Source organism: Zea mays, chromosome 10 (genome assembly GCF_902167145.1).
Source record: "Zea mays cultivar B73 chromosome 10, Zm-B73-REFERENCE-NAM-5.0, whole genome shotgun sequence".
Classification (NCBI taxonomy): Eukaryota; Viridiplantae; Streptophyta; class Magnoliopsida; order Poales; family Poaceae; genus Zea; species Zea mays.
In genome coordinates, this window is record NC_050105.1 from 46,647,062 (window position 1) to 46,665,015 (window position 17,954).

Sequence of the window (17,954 nt, forward strand, 5' to 3'; positions counted from 1 at the left end):
GAAGGATTGGCTGTGGATCCGAAGAAAGTGGCAGACATTTTGAACTGGAAAGCGCCAACAGAGGCTAGAGGAATCAAGAGCTTCATTGGAATGGCCGGATATTATCGGCGATTCATTGAAGGGTTTTCGAAGATTGCGAAACCAATGACAGCGTTGCTAGGCAACAAAGTTGAGTTCAAGTGGACCGAGAAATGCCAAGAGGCCTTTGAAGCGCTGAAAGAGAAGTTGACTACAGCGCCTGTCCTAGTCTTGCCTGATGTGCACAAGCCCTTCTCGGTGTATTGCGATGCTTGTTACACAGGTTTGGGATGCGTGTTGATGCAAGAGGGAAGAGTTGTGGCTTACTCGTCCCGACAGCTGAAGGTTCATGAGAAGAACTACCCAATCCATGATCTAGAGTTGGCAGCAGTGGTTCACGCACTGAAGACATGGAGGCACTATCTGTATGGACAGAAATGTGATGTTTACACAGACCACAAGAGTCTGAAGTACATATTCACCCAGTCAGAGTTGAACATGAGGCAACGAAGATGGTTAGAGTTGATCAAAGACTATGAGTTGGAGATTCATTACCATCCAGGCAAAGCAAACGTAGTGGCAGATGCTTTGAGCAGAAAGAGTCAAGTCAATCTGATGGTCGCTCGTCCGATGCCTTATGAGTTGGCCAAGGAGTTCGACAGGTTGAGTCTCGGATTTCTGAACAATTCGCGAGGAGTAACAGTTGAGTTGGAACCTACCTTAGAGCGCGAAATCAAAGAAGCGCAGAAGAATGATGAGAAGACCAGTGAGATCCGGTGACTGATTCTAGATGGCAGAGGCAAAGATTTTCGAGAAGATGCAGAAGGCGTGATATGGTTCAAAGACCGCTTGTGTGTTCCTAATGTCCAGTCCATTCGGGAGTTGATTCTCAAGGAAGCTCATGAGACAGCTTATTCGATTCACCCTGGCAGTGAGAAGATGTATCAGGATCTGAAGAAGAATTTCTGGTGGTACGGAATGAAGAGGGAAATCGCAGAGCATGTGGCTATGTGCGATAGTTGCCGAAGAATTAAGGCAGAGCACCAGAGACCTGCTGGATTGTTGCAACCGTTGCAGATCCCTCAGTGGAAATGGGATGAAATTGGTATGGATTTCATAGTCGGATTGCCTCGCACTCGAGCCGGCTACGATTCCATTTGGGTAGTGGTGGACCGCTTGACCAAGTCAGCCCACTTCATACCTGTCAAGACCAACTATAGCAGTGCAGTATTGGCAGAATTGTACATGTCTCGGATCGTTTGTCTTCATGGTGTGCCAAAGAAGATAGTGTCAGACAGAGGAACACAGTTCACCTCTCATTTCTGGCAGCAGTTGCATGAAGCCTTGGGCACGCATCTGAATTTCAGTTCAGCTTATCACCCGCAGACAGATGGCCAGACCGAAAGGACCAACCAAATTCTTGAAGACATGTTGAGAGCCTGTGCGTTGCAAGATCAGTCCGGATGGGACAAGAGATTGCCTTATGCAGAGTTTTCCTATAACAACAGTTACCAGGCCAGTTTGAAGATGTCACCATTTCAGGCGCTCTATGGAAGGAGTTGCAGAACTCCGTTGCAATGGGATCAGCCTGGAGAAAAGCAAGTGTTTGGGCCATACATTTTGCTTGAAGCCGAAGAGAACATCAAGATGGTTCGAGAGAATCTGAAGATAGCGCAATCAAGACAGCGAAGCTATGCAGACACAAGAAGAAGAGAGCTGAGTTTCAAAGTCGGAGACTTTGTCTATCTGAAAGTGTCACCGATCAGAGGAGTCAAGAGGTTCGGAGTCAAAGGCAAGCTAGCACCCCGCTACATTGGTCCGTATCAGATTCTTGCAAGACGTGGAGAAGTGGCCTATCAGCTCAGTTTGCCCGAGAATTTGTCTGCTGTGCATGATGTTTTTCATGTGTCTCAGTTGAAGAAGTGCTTGCGTGTGCCAGAGGAGCAGTTGCTAGTGGAAGGTCTTGAAGTCCAGGAGGACTTGACCTACGTTGAGAAGCCAGTGCAGATCCTTGAGGTTGCAGACAGAGTCACCCGAAGGAAGACCATCAGAATGTGCAAAGTTAGATGGAATCACCACTCTGAGGAAGAAGCAACCTGGGAGCGTGAAGATGATCTGATGGCTAAATATCCTGAGCTCTTTGCTAGCCAACCCTGAATCTCGAGGGCGAGATTCTTTTAAGGGGGATAGGTTTGTAACGCCCTAAATTTGGGGGTAGAATTTTTTCTTCTTTTCTCTCACCAAATTCGGGCGTTACTCTCTTTTCTCTTTCCCCGTTTGCTCCTTCTTCCCAATTTCAAACCAGTATAGCGACAAGTGCCCGTGTCATGTATAAACCAAAACCTAAGTGTCATGGGTGTTGCATCATGCCGAAGCACTTTTCTTTCTCTGATGTTGAGTGTTTGTCTCGTTCCGTTCCGGATTTCGGTTCGCGATTTAATTCCGTTTAGTGGTCGTGCACGTTGTGGGTCTTCGATCCGCGAAGTGGCCCAGCCCAGCCCAGCCCAGCTCGGCCCGGTACGACCCGGCCCTGCGCGCCCCTGGCGCCCAACCCCCCCCCCCCCATGCGCCCCCCCCCCCCTCTCCTCCCTCTCTCATTTGGATCTCCCGCGCAACAACCTCTCCTCTCCCTCTTCCACCTCTCTCTCCCCGTGGTGCCCTAGGATTTGGAGACGGCGATCACCGGATTTTGGACCCCGAGGTGAGCTCCCCTCCCCTCCCCTTCTCCTCTCTCTCTCTCCCTCTCCCTCCTCTTCTTCCCCCCACGCGCGCCCTTTTTTCCCCCCCGCTCGCGCGTGCCCCTTCCCGCCCCTGCTCGCCGGCGGCGGCGCTCGCCCGCCCCTCCCCTGGCCACGGCGGCGCTCCCCGCCCCTGGCCGACCCGCGCGGCGGCGCCCCCCGCCCCCTGCCCGCCCGCGGCGGCGGCCCCTGCCCCCTCCTCGGCGCGGCGGCGCCCGCCCCCTGCCCCTCCCCGCGGCGGCGCCCGCCCGTCCCGGCCCCGTGGCGGCGCCCGCCCGCCCCGCCCCTCCCCTGCTCGCGCGCAGCGTGGCCCCCGCCCCTGCTCGCCGGTGCGCGGCCCCCGGCGCGGCCCACGGCCCCCGACGCGTCCTCGGCGCGGCCCCTGGCCGGTTCAACCGCCCCGGCCCCGGCTCGGCTGCTCCCGTCGCGCCCCGGCCCGGTCGCCCCGCCCCCGTCCCGGCCTCGCCCGACCGTATCCTCGCTCGCCCGCGCTCGCGATGATTATTTGTTAGTCGATAGTTAATGTCAAACTCCGTTAGTTAGCGTGCTGCGTCGCGCGCTTCGCCGCGCGACGGATTGTCTAAATTCAGATTCTATCTATGTGCTGCGTCGTGCGCTTCGTCGCACGACGATCCATTTTAATTTCAGGTTGTTTAAGGTGTAACGCCGCGTGTGTATTCACGCGACGTTCCACTTTGGACTCAGTTTAGTCGACGTATGTTGTCGTGCGTCTCGCCGCGCGACCATCCTCTTTATTTATCTCCACCTGCTTATAATGATTAGACATGAAACATGACTTTACTTTACGCTAAACATAGTGTCTACATTAAATTTCCTTCCATTAAGCGAGTGGTTAGTTTATAATCATGTAACGTGATCGTTTCTCGACTGTCTTTTCCTCTTTCTCTCTTAACCGTACCCGCGAGCCCGCGTGGAACGTCTGTTTACTTATTGCATTCTATTGTATGGTGTACTGTTCTTTTGTATTGAATATGTGGATGTATGTATGTTTGCGCTCGCATAGAGAACGATCCGGTCGAAGAGCCCGAGGAACTCGCAGGAGAAGCCCCTGAGCAGCAGTCGGTTGGTGGAGGCAAGTGTCCCTTGACCTATCTCTATCCCATTCATTATTTAATTCACCTCCCGCTTTACACATTTATGCCTAAGGATTGACTAGCTTTGTTAACCATGTCCTTGTTTACCTATTTGGGTTGGATTATTATTGTTTAGCTTTATGCTATTGCTCAAACTCTAATCAATGAACATGATGAGATTATCTATGATACGCTGTTTTCCCTTCTCTTATTATGATGTTGTACTTGTGGTCTTCAAGGGGGCTCGAGCGGTTTCTCGAGTGCCTCTCCGTAAGGACCTGTTCTATGGATGACCACCCGGGAAAACAGTGCAACCATGAGGGTGGAATGGGATGCCCTTAGCTGAATAATTAGAGGATCCGGGGTGTAGTTCACTTAGCCGTCGTGCCGTCAATGGGGCTCGGTGTATGCGGCTCGCTCCGCCAAGTTTGGGTTCGCCCCTTGGGGAGGAGTGCGGTGCATTTAGGAAACCTAACGGGTGGCTACAGCCCCGGGGAATCTTTGTAAAGGCTACGTAGTGATGCCCTGCTAGGCCACCTAGGTAGTGGTCAATGGGGAGTAGCTCTCTCCGGGCAGAAAGGGAATCACGGCTTGTGGGTAAAGTGCACAACCTCTGTAGAGTGTTTGAAAACTGATATATCAGCCGTGCTCGCGGTTATGAGCGGCCAAGGGAGCTCCAGTGATTAGTGGTACTTGATCAGAGACATTATGGTACAGGTGGCTATGAGATCGATGGCTTTGGTTATGACTATGGTGATGGTAAGTGGTACTCTTTCCGTTTGGAAAGAAGTACGTTTGGGTTAATAACGTGGGTTAAATCTAAAACTTGGCTTTCTCTACTAGTAATAATAATCTGACCAACTAAAAGCAACTGCTTGACTTACCCCCACATAAAGCTAGTCCACTACAGCCAAACAGGATACTTGTTGAGTATGTTGATGTGTACTCACCCTTGCTCTACACACCAAACCCCCCCCCCATCCCCAGGTTGTCAGCACTGCAACCACTGCTCAGGCGAAGATGAAGCTGTGGAAGGAGACTTCCAGGAGTTCCAAGACTACGACGAGTTCTAGGTGTGGGTTAGCGGCAACCCCCAGTCGGCTGCCTGTGAAGGCCGTGGTTATCTACGTTTCTTTTCCGCACTTTGATTTATTGTAAGGACTATATGGATGTCTCAGACGTATGATGTAATCGACTATTATTTCCCTTCTTAATACTATTTTGAGCACTGTGTGATGATGTCCATGTTATGTAGCTGCTGTGTATGTGAATAACTGATCCTGGCACGTACATGGTTCGCATTCGGTTTGCCTTCTAAAATCGGGTGTGACAGGAACAACAAGAGCAAGATCAACCTTCTTCCTCAACAATGGTGCATCCCCCAACTCAAGACGATGGACAGGTTCCTCAAGAAGAGGCGTGTGATCAAGGGGGAGCACAAGAAGAACCAGCTATGGAGGAAGAAGCACCACAGGCCCCTCCAACTCAAGTCCGAGCGATGATCCAACAGAATCACCCCGTTGATCAGATTCTGGGTGACATAAGCAAGGGAGTAACTACTCGCTCAAGATTAGCTAACTTTTGTGAGAATTATTCGTTTGTCTCTTCTATTGAGCCTTTCAGGGTAGAAGAGGCCTTGCAAGATCCGGACTGGGTGTTGGCCATGCAGGAAGAGCTCAACAACTTCAAGAGGAATGAAGTTTGGAGCCTGGTGCCATGTCTCAAGAAAAATGTTGTGGAAACCAAGTGGGTGTTCCGCAACAAGCAAGACGAGTACGGGGTGGTGACAAGAAACAAAGCTCGACTTGTGGCAAAAGGTTATGCCCAAGTCGCAGGTTTGGATTTCGAGAAGACTTTTGCTCCTGTGGCAAGGCTAGAGTCTATTCGCATTCTGTTAGCCTATGCCGCTCACCACTCTTTCAGGTTATTTCAAATGGATGTGAAGAGTGCTTTCCTCAATGGGCCAATCAAGGAGGAGGTGTATGTGGAACAACCCCCTGGCATTGAGGATGACAGGTATCCCGACTGTTGGGTCTATGCTTCATCGCCGAAGGTCTTTTAGGAAGAAGCGGCTTTCGGCTGAAGCTGCTTGTGTGAGATGGCCGAAGGTTCCTCTTCATGAAGCTTCGGTATTACAAACTGACTTAAAGATAGAATGACCTTTTAGTCCATAAAGGTCTGAGTCAATGTTGTAAACTTTTATGAGGGGCATAATTGTAATTCCTCACAGGCTGTGTCCTGTGCCTATAAATAGTGAACAGTATTCCTTTACTGTTCACACATTCTGGCAATTGTAATCGCATCTTTCGGGAACCTATCTTTGCCAAGGCAGAGGTATAATTGTATTCAATAATTCAATATATTAAGTAAATATAATTTAATTCGTTTATGATTCATTTATCTTTTCATACCCTTTATTTTATGTCATCTTATATCATCTATTAGAATTTAATTACGAAGACTTAACCTTCGTAATTATATTCTCATCAACCTTCGTCCATGGTTCATTATCCTCAAGGGAATATTGTTTCATGGGCGAAGGACGTTAACATTTAACATTTTATGTTGCCTTGTTCTTAATTCATAGCATTTGAGAACAAGTCCCCAACACCGACCACGATTTTAAGCTCTCTAAGGCACTCTATGGACTTAAGCAAGCCCCAAGAGCATGGTATGAATGCCTTAGAGATTTCTTAATTGTCAATGCTTTCAAGGTTGGGAAAGCCGATCCCACTCTTTTCACTAAGACTTGTGACGGTGACCTTTTTGCGTTCCAAATTTATGTCGATGACATAATATTTGGTTCTACTAATCAAAAGTCTTGTGAGGAATTTAGCAGGGTGATGACACAGAAATTTGAGATGTCGATGATGGGTGAGTTGAACTACTTCCTTGGGTTCCAAGTGAAGCAACTCAAGGATGGCACCTTCATCTCCCAAACAAAGTACACTCAAGATCTTCTCAAGCGGTTTGGGATGAAGGACGCCAAGCCCGTGAAGACACCGGTGGGAACCGACGGACATGTCGACCTCAACAAAGGAGGTAAGTCCATCGATCAAAAGGCATACCAGTCTATGATAGGGTCATTGCTTTATTTATGTGCTAGTAGACTGGATATTATGCTTAGCGTATGCATGTGTGCTAGATTTCAATCCGATCCAAGGGAATGTCACCTTGTGGCCGTTAAGCGGATTCTTAGATATTTAGTTGTTATGCCTTGCTTCAGGATCTGGTATCCAAAGGGGTCTACCTTTGACTTGATTGGATATTCAGACTCCGATTATGCCGGGTGCAAGGTTGATAGGAAGAGCACATCGGGGACGTGTCAATTTCTAGGAAGGTCCCTGGTGTCATGGAGCTCAAAGAAACAAACCTCTGTTGCCCTATCCACCGCTGAGGCCGAGTATGTTGCCGCAGGACAGTGTTGCGCGCAACTACTTTGGATGAGGCAAACCCTCCGGGACTTTGGCTACAATCTGAGCAAAGTCCCACTCCTATGTGACAATGAGAGTGCAATCCGCATGGCGGATAATCCTGTTGAACAAAGCCGCACTAAGCACATAGACATCTGGCATCACTTTTTGAGAGACCACCAGCAAAAGGGAGATACCGAAGTGTTCTATATTAGCATCGAGAACCAGCTAGCCGATATTTTTACCAAGCCTTTAAATGTGAAAACCTTTTGCAGGCTGCGTAGTGAGCTAAATGTCTTAGATTCGCGTAACTTGGATTGATTTATAGCATACATGTATTTTATGCCTTTGATCAAGTTACTTTATGCATTTATGAGATTTGTTGTTTATTTATGGTGCTCAAGTTGTGCAAGGGATCCCCGGACCTCACAAGTCCATGTGTGAGTGATGCACATATTTAGGGGGAGAAGTGCTACAACTTGACCCTTTGAAGACTAACCTTTGTGTTTGAGTTTACTTAATGTAGTCTCAAAGGTAAATTGAAAGGGAAAGGTGAACTTGGACCATGCAAAGACTTCCACTACACTCCGGTATTAGTGTACTCACCTCCAAGTTCATTCTTATACTCGTATTGCCTTTTTGCTCTTAATTGACATTTTTGGTGAGGCAATGGGGTTAATGGGCCAATAATAATCCCGTTTTGGTGCTTAATGCCAAAGGGGGAGAAATTAAGGCCAAAGCAAATGGATCAGCTACCACTTGTGAAATTTCTAAAAGAGTAGAGTTAGAACTTTTTGATTTGTCCAAGACACTCTTATTGCAAAATTTGGTCTCTTGTGGGGAGAATTTATGACTATGGGAAAAAGGGGGAGTTCTTGGCTCTTAATCAATTTTACTCTTGGATTATCTCTCTTTGTGCCCAAACTAGTGAGTGCGTTGTAGAGATAGGAAAATGAATTTGAATCGCAAAAACAAACCAAGTGGTGGCAAAGTATGATCCAAATATGTCAAATTAGAGTCAAAACAATTTGGTTCTCTTTTGCATTGATATTGCACTTCTTTTGTTGCTTTTGGATGTGTTGGCATAAATCACCAAAAAGGGGGAGATTGAAAGGGAAATGTGCCCATGGGCCATTTCTAAAGTGTTTTGGTGATTAAGTGCCCAACGCATATTCTCTAAGTGTTAATTTGTGCCAAAGATTGAAGAAGTGCAAATCATGTGACAAGGTATGTTTCTAGACTAAGTACATTGATTAGGATACTGATGTATTGTGTCTAAGTGCTAGAAACAGGAGAAAATAGATTGGAAAAAAGTTGGCTATGTACAGCCAATTGCTGCTCGGTCTAGGTGCACCGGATTGTCCAGTGGTGCACCGGACAGTGTCCGGTGCGCCATACGAGTCCAAGGTGAACCAGCCGCTCTCAGGACTCGACGGCGGCGTACGGATATAATTCACCAGACTGTCCGGTGGTGCACCAGACTCTCCGGTGAGTCATTCGCGGCGAAGTCGTCGCTCTCGGGAAAAATTCAACGGCGTACGACTAAAATTCGCCAGACAGTCCGGTGGTGCACCGGACTGTCCGGTGAGCCAACGGTCGACTGCGCAACGGTTGGCAGCAAAATCGGCGGGCGACACGTGGCCCGCACCAACGGTCGGAAGGGGGCACCGGACAGTGTCCGGTGCGCCAACCGACGTCAAGGTGCAATGGTCGTCTGCGCCAGAAAAGGAAGGAGATCCGCACCGGACCGTCTACAGTGACTGTCCGGTGGCGCACCGGACTATCCTGTGCGCCACCCGACAGAAGGCAAGATTAGCCTTCCAAGATTGTCTCCAACGGCTCCTAGTTGCCATGGGGCTATAAAAGGGACCCCTAGGCGCATGGAGGAGTTACCCAAGCTTGCAAGAAAGATTCTAAGACTTCAAGACTCCATTCTCACGCATTCGATTCTTTGAGATAGTGACTTGAGCTCCATTTGAGTTGAGAACTCCTTGTGTTGTGTTTTGAGCTCGAGTTGTGACTTGTGTGCGTGATTGTGCTCTCGTTTTGAGTCTTGTGTGTGTTGCTCTCCCCTCCCTTACTTCCGTGCTTCTTTGTGATCATCAATTGTAAGGGCGAAAGGCTCCAAGTTGTGGAGATTCCTCGCAAATGGGAGAAAGTCTAAGAAAGAAGAACACCGTGGTATTCAAGTTGATCATTGGATCACTTGAAAGGGGTTGAGTGCAACCCTCGTCCATTGGGACACCACAACGTGGAAGTAGGCAAGTATTACTTGGCCGAACCACGGGATAAACTCGCGTGTCTCTTGTGATTGCTTTTCTGTGATTACTTGTGTATTCGCAAGAGCTCGCTCCATAGCCACTTGGTTCTATTGCACTAACATCTTTATAACCAAGATTGTGGCTATTAGTTGTTGAATTTTTACAGGATCACCTATTCACCCCCCTCTAGGTGCTCTCAATTGGTATCAGAGCCGTTCTCTTAACGTAAGGGACTAATCGCTCTTGAACTTGACCTTTCTCTGCGCGGCCTCGTGCTCGACGCCGTGCCCAGACGCCAGAGCGCGCACTGGCGCTCGCCCGCGCAAGCCCCGAGCGCGTGTCAGTGCCACCCCTCGGTCGTGCTCGCCCACGCCTTTAAGACCACCCCCAGACACGCCTCACCTCACTTCGCACTCACCTTCGCTGGCCAGACACCACCCTTAGCTCCAGCGAGCTCTATGCTACCCGCCCGAGCCACCCAAGCGCCGGCCACCTTGGACAGCCATTTCCAGAGACCTTCACCTCAACCGAGCCTGTGGACAGCTTCCCCGAGGAGCCGTGAAGCTTCTCCTAGCGAGAATCGAAGCCCTGCCTCACTGGAATAGCAAGATCATCGTCGCAAGACTTCGATCGCCCGCCACCACGCGTAGACCGAGCTATCCGGTGAGCCATTCTTCAATTCCTTGCATCCATGCCTTCCAAAGCACCTAGTGAAGCTCACTGACCAGTTTAATTGAGCTCTACCACCCTGGATAGGCCGGAGCCCTCGCCGCCGACGAGCTCCCCTGCCTACGCACGTGGACCGGCCTTCTCCGACCATCCCCGGAGACAATCCGCACATCACCGTGACCGTCACGACCTCCCCTACACCCTCGGCCCCTTCACCGGAGCAACCTCGCCGCCGGTAAGCCCCTCCGCCCTTCCTCAACCACGGGTACTATATAATTGGGAGAAGGACCTCGGGTTAGGTTTAGCAAAACCCCAGGGGGTTTTCTATACTGTCAGTGGCACATTTGAATAGTGACCCGAGGACTAGTCTGTAAGGAAACTTAGAAACTTTCGCCAGGGACCCCGATGCAAAGTTAGTTTCCATTTAACTATTTCTAAATATCCTTTTTAATGAACAGAGAACTTAGGAAATTCATAACTTGAAGAATATTTATTCGAAATTAGTCAAACCAATTTTGCTGGATTCAAAATAATATAAACTATCAGGCAAAATAGCAAACCCCATGTTTTTGTATTAATTTTTGGAGTTTTTAATTAAATAGGGAAACTGCCCAAACCTTAATAAAAATAAGAAAAAAAGAAATACTCATGTGCTAGGCTTAAGATAATTTGTAGAAATGCAAACCCATCTTAGGCACTGCTTAAAAATACTGAGCACCCCAGTATACAAGATTAACTCAAGTTTTGCTATTAAAAACTATATCTGTCCAAAACTTAGAAAATTAAGAAAGATAGTGGAAAATAACAAAAAGAGAAGGAGCATATTTTTCCTAGTATACTTAAGTGATGAGGAACCTAGGAAAAATATAGAGAACCCTAGTCCAGAGCTAATCCAAGGTTAAATATTTTATTAAGCACTAAGAAACCAAGGAAAACCATGATTAAAAATGCAAGGACCACTGTAAAAAGAGTAGAGAAAATTTAGTAGACTCCGAACTGCTAGGACACCACTACAAAAATAATAAACACCGCAACACATCATAATAAGTGGGTTGAACAATTAAAACTGGATTTTGGCCCATGTTCTAATTAAATCATAAGAAAGTCTAAAATTGTGAAACAGTAGGAAAATGAATTTTTACCAAATTATTGGTGAAGTAGACCACCAGATAAAAATACAAACCTATTCAAAAAAACAAGATAACACCCATTACCCCTACCCCATAAAAAGGACCATATAATCCAAGAATTTCTACCCCCTCTTCCCTTAAGCAAAAAGTTGCCAATTTCTAGAATGATTGCTCTTGCACAAAGAAGAAGATAGGAAAAATTTGAAATCTGTTGTCTGACATTTTTCAAGTATAGTGGTAGTAGAATGCACCCCATTGGCCAGAAATTTAGAAAATCACAGTAAAATAACCAATAAGTATTAGTGGCTAAAATTTGGTACACAGTCATACTATAGCACCTAAATGCCAGCAAAAATAGGCCTTAGAGAATAACCCACTGTTAAAGGAGAGTTGTAGTTCAAAGCACCCCCTCTACCCTAAAATTTGATAATTTTGTACAGATAGAACCCTTCACTTTTTAAGCCCCAATTCTTGATATAGAGAGTTATACACCAGTGAAAAGACACTGTATATTTTACAGAATTTTTGGAAACTTATAAAACCAACTTGTAGTTCAAACCCACCTTAAAGGCATAAAAGAAAGGAAAAGAAGAGATAAACTAGAAAACATAAAGAATCTCACCCCAATGAATTCAGCTAGGAATCTTATTAAAAATTTCACTAAAAGCATCTAGAGGAAAATCAGTGGAACAGTAAAATAATCTGTCCATTCAACCTAACCAAACTTGACCTAAAGGGCTAAGTGTACCACCAAAATTTCCAGTAGTAAGATTAAGCCTTACCTCATTAATTTGATTTTTCACCATCAAATTTTAATTTCTAAATTTCATAACATGCCATGCATGTATCTTAATCATTGCATTCATTAGATTGCAACCTCGCTGACGGAGAGTACGTGCTCATTCCCGAGCAAGGAGCTATCCACGAGGAATATCAGGAGACAGCTCCCGAGCCTGCCACAGAGGATCTCCCCGCAGCCCCAGCATTTGAACGCAAGCCTGGTTTTCTGCATAACCAGTTTATATATATGCTATTTAACTACACTTAATGTTTGTAGGCTTGCAATGTGCACTTAAGTGTAGGAGTTGCTTGAAACCTTTAGTTGCATTAACTCAGGATTCCTTTTTGAGATGGATACTAGTATGCTAGGTCGAGTAGCTGCTTTGCTAATTAGGATCTCGTTGGAAGTCGAGTGATTTTTCTAGCACTCGCGCGAGATCAGGAATTGATTGTATTCATCTTGATAACAGGATCTATGATGGTCTATGGACTTGGTTCCAGGTTGGATGCCTTGTCCATAAGACAGAAATGGAATTAAGGATTAATGTGTGGATACATGAGTCAAGAGTTTGAATGTACTAAGCACATGTCGGGAAATATGGTAACCGGTAAACCTAGTACCTGAGTGAAGCCGGGCGCGGACTTTCCTCCTCACTTGTCCTGAGACTGGGTCTCCCATGCTAGCTATGGTGGGTACAAGTGCGGTCACTGCACGGCGGCAGCCGGGGTCAGTGGAGCATTGTATGCCAAGACGGTGAGCCCTGGCCGCGAACAGGGAATCGATGGGTATGGTTGATATGTGTGGGGACGGAGTGTCCCAACATGTCGTGTGTTTAGGTTTACCTTGCAAGGTTTAAAAACTTGATTCGAATCGTCTGCTTCTTGCAGCTAATGAGACTGCTTGACCCCTTGTACTACATTGAGTAAGAAGTGAAATGAGGTTTTACTTGAGATAACATGTTGATTGTATTAAATGATTGCTACCATGTATGCTTAGAAGGAGCAAACTTAGCTAAAAGTAAGAATACTAGAATTGGAAAAGCTAAATTGATTTTAGATTCAGCTAGTACTTTTGGCAAACCAAAACCCCTCAGCCAAAAAGTTGCATGGTCTAGAGGTAGAGGAGTAGATTCCTCACACCGGGTATGTCTAGCTGAGTATTAGTCTACTCAGCCTTGCTTGCGGCATAATTTTTGTAGGTACGCTTCAGGATTTTTGCATAATTTTTGACGGTCGAGTGGGATGCTGCTCCAACAGGAGAGGAGTAGGAGGAGTAGTGGGCTAGGCCTTGCCCTATTCCTCATCTTTCGACGATATCGACTATACGTTGCAATTCAAATTATGAACTTATTTCAGTTTACTTAAAAAAAACTCTGATTCATGTAATAAGTCCAGTACTTTGATTTGAGGTTTCCTATTTTATTGTATTCCTCTGTGACTCACCATCGAGTGAGATTAGTGGTATTTGATCCTGGATAAGTGGCTTTATCAGACTATATCTGAGGGACTGACAGGTTATTCCGATTTAAGTGTGTTGCAACCTCTAAGGTGTGACTTGGGCACTTAAACTGGAATAATTCGGGCGGTTCTGCCATAGCTGGTATTGGAGCAAATACCACCACAGAGAAAGCAATAAATCATAAATACCAAATTTTCAAAAAAATAATAAAACTTGCTTAGAAACTAGTATTGGAAGCGTCACGACTAGAACGCTAGACCTAGGAATAGTCAGAAAAATAGGTGGCTAATTAAGTGGGCCCTATGGGCCAGCCTTAGGATTTTAAGGATGCCCTAAAAAGCACCCTTCTGATTCGGTGAGGAGACGTTCCTTTCAGCATGCATGCATTATAAAACTAATAGGATTAGAAATTAAAGGGGTAAAAATTTGATCTATCCCGCTTCCTTTTAACCACCTAGGCTCTTTCATTTTTCTTTCTTCCACCATAACCGTTACATATGATCCTCTTCCACAGATGACTTCACCCACCCCCGCCAGTGGAGGAGACACTCGTTTCAGTTCCGATTTCCTTTCTCACGAGGGTTTTCCTTCCATCTTATGGGAGGTGCTCAACTCTGTCGGTTACCCTACGCCCCCTTTGTACACGGTGCAGCTGTACGAGGAGCATCGGGTGCCACGTTGCTGAGTCTGGCTGACTCTGGAGGCACACCCCCTTCAGCTGGTTTAGCGTTCCCTTGACTTTGAGACTATTGGATTCAGGACGGACGACACCACCGAGGCAGCAACTTTGAAGACTCTGACCACTTTCTACGGCTACCATCCCCTAGAGATGGTGATGCACCCACTGGGACTTTTCCCGCTGAGAAGAGGGATGACCCCATGTGGTGCAACCGTGTGAGCCATGTGAAGGACGTGTGGGTATGTATCCCAACTTAGTTGGGAGGATCATTATTCAATGCATGAGCGCACTGTACCGCCTACAGGCCCTGCAGAGCGACGCTATGGCACACCTTGCTAACCTCACTCAGACCACTAAGCTCACCCTCAACAGCCAAGAGGACTTCGTGGTTGACCTGTCGTCAGAATTGGTGGAAAATGACCTACAGGTGGAACGGTTTAGCCAACGCATCACCACCCTAGAGCAGCAGGTGGAGATCCGGGACAACACCATTGATGTCCTGGAAAACCAGCCCCACGATGTGCAGCATGAGCTTGAGGAAGCTAACGACCACCTGGACATGCACCACCTAGAGATGGAGGCCAATGAGGCTGGAAGCGAGGGAGAGGAGGCCCCCGAGGAGTTAGGACCAGCCTCTAGTACCAATACAACGGCCTCCGAGATGCCCCCTTCGCCCGTATCCAGTGTCGCTTCCACTACTCAGGGTTGATAGGTCTTTTTGACACTTTAGGAGGATAGAAACCCACGCGAGCTTAGTTGACATCAGATTTTGTACTAGGCTTACAAGTTCCTTTCCCTAAATTGATGTAACCCATGAGAACTTTTGCGATCAATGAAGTGATTGTAACCATGTTATCCTCATTTGAATTAATGTTATGTATGACATTTTCTTTCCGTATGATATAAAGCATATTGTTCTGATTTATGAATTGGGATAACAATGGCGGCAATCTCTGTTTTCAGATGGAAGCTAGGCAGCATCGCGGGCAGAACGAGCAAGTTCCCCCGCCACCTCCTCTACCTCCCACGGTGCAGGAGCTGATGGCTCAGCAGAACGAAATTCTTCGATAGCTCTTGCAACGCCAACCCCACCCTCATCAGCATGGTGGAGGCCAGTCGCAGCGACCTCCAGCCACGGCGACCTACCAGGAGTTCCTGAGCATGCAGCCGCCCTTGTTCACCAAGGCAGAGGATCCGTTGGACACTGATGTGTGGTTACGCGTCGTGGAGTCCAAGTTTCCCCTCCTCACGGGAGACTGCCCTGATGACACCAAGGCTCGCTTCGCCGCGCAGTAGCTTCGCGGACCTGCTCGGCTTTTTTTTGTTTCGGAGCGGGGCGCGTACTATTACCACTACGTACCACACCACCGGGCGGCTGGCCTTCATGCCGAGTCTTCTGGCGCACGAGGGGTCACAACGACCTAAGAAAAAGCCGGTTGTGAGCATGTTAAGGCTGCAACTCAGCCAGGATTTGTTTTCTCGATGGATGACACCAAAGACCCTTCGGCTGAGGCTTCTACGTTGGGCGGGAGGTTCTACTCCGATGTGTGGATGAAGGGCGGTCGTGAGATGGCTGATGAAGCAATTAGAAAAAAACAAAATAGAATCTCACGACGCTCAAGAAGAAGCTGCTGAGCGCGCAAGGCTTTTAGGTACTTTTTCTGAGGGTTAACTTCGAAGTTCGTTTTCAGCTTCAAAATTAACCAACACATTTTTTTATCGTAGCTGAACTTTCAACTCCACCAGAGTCGTATAATCCCGAAGCTTATCCAGCCATGAAGGAAACATTAGACATAATAAGAATCACTAATGAAGCTGTTGACGAAGCCGTCGATAGACTGTTAAATGAAGCTGCTGAAAAATTGCTGAAGGAAGACTAAAATTTTGTATTCCTACAAGTGTAACGCTTGTGTATAGCTTTAGTCTTTTGTAAGAACCAAACATCAAACTTTTGTATGTATATTAATGTAATATATTTCTTTGTGATGCATGAAACCTTCGTACATACCGTTTTTGAGTCGTTGGCGAAAAAACACCTTCCCTTCTTTTCATGCATCGCAAAGAAAAAGATTCTCATTATGTCACTGCTGACAAAGATTTACTTCGTGTAGGAGTATATATCTGCCGAAGGCATGACTTGTGTTTTAGTATTTCTTTTCATAATCCGATCAATTCTTTCGAAAGAGCTACTCTCCTTTGTTGCCCCACACCTTTTTGGTGATGCAAGATGATGTATGATGTGATGCTATATGATATGATATGATGATATCATGCATAATTTTTTTTGAGTCGAAAGTAAGAAAGCACACGGATATAGACCCAGACTCTGCATACCCTTGGGAACGATTTTGGAGTCTCTTCACCTTTTTCTTAGGTGGTATTTCAGCTCTGCATCCCCTTAGGAACAACTTTGGAGTTTCTTCACCTTTAATTTAGGTGGTATATAAGCTCTGCATCCCCTTAGGAACGACTTTGGAGCTTCTTCACCTTTTACTTAGGCGGTATCTTAGCTCTGCATTCCCTTAGGAACGACTTTTGAGCTTCAGAACTTACTCTGTGCTCCCTTAGGAACGACTTTGGAGCTTCGGAACTTACTCTTGTCACACTCGATGGTGTCACCACAGTTTATTACATCGAGCTAAAGGTTAAACCTTCCTGTATTATCTTTTGTGAAGGAAACATAAAGGCAAAAAGAGTAGAAATAAAACAAATCAGGGCTTTCTTTTGGCCAAAACATTGTGTCATCTTCAGTAGATATGCCTGGACTCAGGCACAGTACTGTTAACTGTGCGAGCTTCAGACTGCTCCCGAAGGTCACGCTATTGCTGAGGCCGAAGACGCCCTTCTAGCTACTGATCATCACTTGGGGCAGGCGCCAGTGGTGGGGGTGGTGGTAATTGAGCCCAGGAAGCTTGAGAGTAACTTGCTGAAGCAGCAGAAGCCGTAGGCTGTTGATTGCTTACGTATTCTGGGATATATGGAGAGTAGCACGAAGCAGTATGCAGGACCTGCTTCAGCTGATTCTATCGTGCCTCGGCTTCAGCAGTTTCCTTTTGCTTTTGGATCATGACCTAGCACGTCCTCGTTGTGTGTCCCTTGTCCTCGCCACAGAAAAGGCAGAACAATTTCCTGGGCTGATTACCGTACCTTCCTCCACTGAAGCTTCTCCCCCCTCTGCCTCTCGAAGTTGGTGGTCTGTAAGAAGTTTGCTGCATGCTCGAAGACTGTGAGCTATGGTGACTGCTCTGAGCATTGTTAGCCCTTTCATTGTTGGCATTGGGATTGTGGATTGTTCTAACATGCCTGGGATGAATTCTTCCTCCGAAGCCCCTAGTCATTTTAGAATACCTATATGCTTCCTCCCTTCTTTGGCGGTAATCATTATCAGCCCGGATGTACTCATCCATCTTCTAAAAGAGTTTCTCCCAGGTCTGTGGTGGCTTCCTTGCAAAATATTGGGCTGTAGGTCCTGGCCGAAGCCCCTTGATCATGGCCTCAATAACAATCTCATTGGGCACTGTAGGCGCTTGAGCTCTCAAATGCAGGAACCTTCAGACGTACGCTTGCAGGTATTCATGGTCTTGTGTGCATTGAAACAGGGCCTAAGCAGTGACTGGCTTCGTTTGAAAGCCTTGGAAGCTAGTGACTAGCATGTCCTTCAGCTTCTGCCACAACGTAATTGTCCCTGGCCGAAGAGCGGAATACCATGTCTG